Source organism: Pseudophryne corroboree, chromosome 10, assembly GCF_028390025.1.
Source record: "Pseudophryne corroboree isolate aPseCor3 chromosome 10, aPseCor3.hap2, whole genome shotgun sequence".
Classification (NCBI taxonomy): Eukaryota; Metazoa; Chordata; class Amphibia; order Anura; family Myobatrachidae; genus Pseudophryne; species Pseudophryne corroboree.
Genome location: NC_086453.1, coordinates 337,468,345 through 337,473,017, shown reverse-complemented (window position 1 = coordinate 337,473,017; position 4,673 = coordinate 337,468,345). Strand labels below are relative to the sequence as shown.

Genomic DNA, 4,673 nt, shown 5'->3' with positions numbered 1-4,673 from the left:
AGAGAAAGGCAGCAGGGTAAGATTACCTGTTTAGCAGCGGCGGTGGTCTGCGGTGCGGTGGAGGAGGAGGCTATGGTAGGCGTGGGGTGGAGGAGGCTGTGTGCCTCGGAGATACTGCGGAGGAGGAGGCTGTCGACGTGCAGAGGTCTGAGGGCGGCAAAGGAGGCTGAGGGTGGCTGCAGCAGATCTGGGACCAGGCTGGCTTTATTATCCCCCAGTGGTAATGCCCCTGCAATTATGACCCCAGTAGTTACCCCCCTTAGTTTAGCCTCCCAGTGGTAATGCCCCCAGTAGTTTAGCCCTCATGTAGTTTGCCCCATGTAGTTTAGCCCCCAGTGGTAATGCCCCCAGTAGTTTAGCCCCTGTAGTTTAGCCCCCATGTAGTTTGCCCTCAGTAGTTAGCCCCCGTTAGTAATGCCCCCAGTAGTTTAGCCCCCAGTAGTTTGCCCCCTTGTAGATTAGCCCCTGTAGTTATGCCCCCTTGTAGTTTGCCCTCTTGTAGTTTAGCCCCCAGTAGTAATGCCCACAAGTAGTAATGCCGCCAGTAGTTAAGCCCCTGTAGTTATGCCCCCAGTAGTTTAGCCCCCCTGTAGTTTAGCCCCCTTGTAGTAATGCCCCTGTAGTTATGCCCCCAGTAGTAATGCCCCCCAGTAGCTTGACCCCTTGTAGTTTGCCCCCCTGTAGTTTAGCACCCTTGTAGTAATGCCCCCAAGTAGTAATGCCCCTGTAGTTATACCCCCAGTAGTAATGCTCCTGTAGTTATACCCCCAGTAGTAATGCCCCCCAGTAGCTTGCCCCCTTGTAGTTTGCCTCCCTGTAGTTTAGCCCCCTTGTAGTAATGCCCCCAAGTAATAATGCCCCTGTAGTTATACCTCCAGTAGTAATGGCCCTGTAGTTATGCCCCCAGTAGAAGCCCCTTGTAGGTTGCCCCCAGTAGTAATGCCCCTCAGCAGTTAGCCCCAGTAGACGCGCCGCAAAACCCACCAAAAAACACACCACACTCACCGTGCCCCGCTCCCGCGTCCGACTGCTGCAGTCCTGTTGGCGTGTGCACCTCGGCACTATGAGAGAGACGTCATGACTCTCCCATAGCTCAGTAGTGAGCTCCTGCTTTCTGCTGACGCTGTGGAGAGGGAGCCGGGCGCCCGCTGGTAAAACAATCTCAGTGGGCGTCCAGCATCTCTCTGCAGCACCGGGCTAACATCGGGTGAGGTGAGCCGGAGGAGTGGAACTGACGGAACGCAGTTCCGCCCCATTCCGTCTCACTGGTCACATGGTGACTAGGTCAGGTAATTGCATATAATCTCATGTTTCTAGCAATTGTACCATACATGTCTATCAATTGCAACATTGCAGATATATAAAGACTTCATTATATACCTTTGAAGTGACTAAAAAAGGCGAGTTCAATAATTGCGGTCATACCTCACTGGAGATGCCCAATCTCTTCTGACCTTGGAAGCTAAGCAGTGGAAGGCCGGGTTAGTAATAGGATGGGAGACCACCTCTGAACACCCTGGTACTGCAATAAATTGACTCCCAAATATAACGTCACTCACATTTATACCATTTGGCAATCGGTCCCACATGACCAATGATTTAATTCTCTGCATTCACAATAACCCAGAATGGGTATCTGTAGAATAAATGATGGTCATATAGTACATGAGAGACAATGTGCAATGATGATATAATCAAAGTACTACAGTTATTGATTTCCGGCATCTTTGAGACTGTGATATTGATATCACTCATTATTGATTATTGATCCTTATATTTTCGCAAAACCTTTTGCCCACACATAGATACTCCTATAAATTCATTTTTTAATATCTATCTATTAAAAATGTTTTTATCAGTACCATATATGTTATAATGTCATCCTCTGAATTAGAGTGCTCCCAAAAAAGAGTCTACTTCTCAAACACTTCTTTGTTTTGGTTTCTCACTTTAACCCCTGCCTACCTCCAAGATTTTGCATGTGCTGCTCCCTTTTTTCTGGAATTCTCTACCTCTCCCCCTCAGACTCTCCACCTCTCTACAAAACTTCAAATGGGTTCTCATGACTCAATTCTTCACCAAACCCAGCCAAATCTCATCCTAACCCTCCGTTCCACACTCTCTATGTACCCCGTTTGTGTCACCCCTGTCTGTGTGCCCCTCCCCTTTAGAATGTAAGCTCTCACGAGCAGGGTCCTCTTCCCTCATGTGCTTTTACGTCTCTTACTTAACCTATCATCTTTTCAATACTTCCTTTGGTGGCATCAAATTCTTCTGTTTTCTGCCACCCTGATACTTATTTCAGAGCTGGTTACTGATGCAGCTATGTTTGTATACCCTCTACTTGTCCTATATTGTATTGAACTGTAAGTCACTGTCTTCATGTTTTGCTTATTTGTTTACTCTGTAATTGGGCACTGCGTATCCCATGTGGCGCCATATAAATAAAGGATAATAATAATAATAATAATAATAATAATAATAATAATAATAATATAATAATAGGACAGCTTGCATACCTGCCATATGTAAAAGTTGAGACTGCTGTTTTGAATAATGCATTTTGATGTGCGGTTTGGCCTTTGGTAAATTGGGCGCACATCAAATCGCATGAATAGCTGCACGTTGATAAATCTCTCCCTGTCCCTTCACAGCAACGGCAGTTAGACAATAACAGCAAGACGCAAGCAGATAATTACCCCAGTAACGGAGTCCTTCTGCACTGCAGCTAATGGACGATCAATAAAAATGCAATTTGCTCAAAAAGAGAGGATACTTTAGAATGGTAAAAGGTGGTTTAATTTGTTCCTCTCAAACAATGAAACTAGTTTAAAGCTTTAATAAATAGATAGAAGCCTTGTTACATTGTATATGTGCATTGGGGTTGTTGAGTTATACGTTATAGTATCCACTACTTGTAGCTCTTTGCTGTGACTAGATATGACCTAAACACAGCAGTAATAGGCCCTACATACTGCCCGATATTAGTGAAAGATATGAACGATACCGTTAATATCTTTCAGTGTGGAGGCACCAGCGATGAACGATGCGCGGCCCCGCGCTCGTTCATCGCTGGTGCCGGGTCGCTTGTGCATGCAGGCCAATATGGACGATCGCGTCCATATTTGCCTACACTTCTATGGAGCTGGGTGACGGGGGGAGTGAAGAAACTTCACTCCCCCCGTCACTGTCCCCCCCCGCCGCCGGGTCGCCTGTCGGCTGTATCCGCCGTCGGGCAGCTCGGCGGCAGTTCGCGCAATGGGCCCATAAGACATCTACTGAACATATGACTGGACACAATACAAACTAGAAAACTTTATTGCACACAATAAAAGTGTTACCATTAATGTAGCCCTATCAGGGACGGACTGGGGCCTCTTTCCGGCCCTGGCATATGCGCGCACGTGAAAGGGGGCGAGCACAACGACAAAGCGGCACGCGGACACTGCAAATGGGGGCATGCTGCGAGTCAGGGGGCGTGGATTTGCGGAACATTGCTTAGCAACGGGCAGGGCCAGCTCCAGGCCTACTAGCACCCTGAGCAAAAATATATCGAAGCGCCCCACCACATGGAAAAGTGGGCGTGGCCTCGCAACTTCATATTATCAGACCAAAAATAAAAATAAAATTCACACCCCCTCTACACACACACAATTTACACATAACAGCCACAGTAGTGTTCCTTACACATAATGTCTCCAGTATAGTGCCAAATACAATATGCCCCCAGCAGTGCCAGATACACATGATATGCCCCTCAGCAGTGCCAGATAGACATGATATGCCCCGCAGCAGTGTCAGATACACATGATATGCCCCCCAGCAGTGCCAGATACACATGATATGCCCCCCAGCAGTGCCAGATACACATGATATGCCCCGCAGCAGTGTCAGATACACATGATATGCCCCCCAGCAGTGCCAGATACACATGATATGCCCCCCAGCAGTGCCAGATACACATGATATGCCCCGCAGCAGTGTCAGATACACATGATATGCCCCCCAGCAGTGCCAGATACACATGATATGCCCCCCAGCAGTGCCAGATAGACATGATATGCCCCGCAGCAGTGTCAGATACACATGATATGCCCCCCAGCAGTGCCAGATACACATGATATGCCCCCCAGCAGTGCCAGATACACATGATATGCCCCGCAGCAGTGTCAGATACACATGTTATGCCCCCCAGCAGTGCCAGATACACATGATATGCCCCCCAGCAGTGCCAGATACACATGATATGCCCCTCAGCAGTGCCAGATACACATGATATGCCCCGCAGCAGTGTCAGATACACATGATATGCCCCGCAGCAGTGCCAGATACACATGATATGCCCCGCAGCAGTGCCAGATACACATGATATGCCCCCCAGCAGTGCCAGATACACATGATATGCAACGCAGCAGTGCCAGATACACATGATATGCCCCCCAGCAGTGCCAGATACACATGATATGCCCCGCAGCAGTGTCAGATACACATGATATGCCCCCCAGCAGTGCCAGATACACATGATATGCCCCCCAGCAGTGCCAGATAGACATGATATGCCCCGCAGCAGTGTCAGATACACATGATATGCCCCCCAGCAGTGCCAGATACACATGATATGCCCCCCAGCAGTGCCAGATACACATGATATGCCCCGCAGCAGTGTCAGATAC

The 4,673-nt window shown here is 48.4% G+C and overlaps 1 pseudogene; it reads left to right on the top strand.

The window, feature by feature from the left end:
* The first annotated feature begins 1,411 nt into the window (after positions 1-1,411).
* On the top strand, positions 1,412-1,531 carry LOC134968228 (5S ribosomal RNA; annotated as a pseudogene).
* The last annotated feature ends 3,142 nt before the right edge of the window (positions 1,532-4,673 follow it).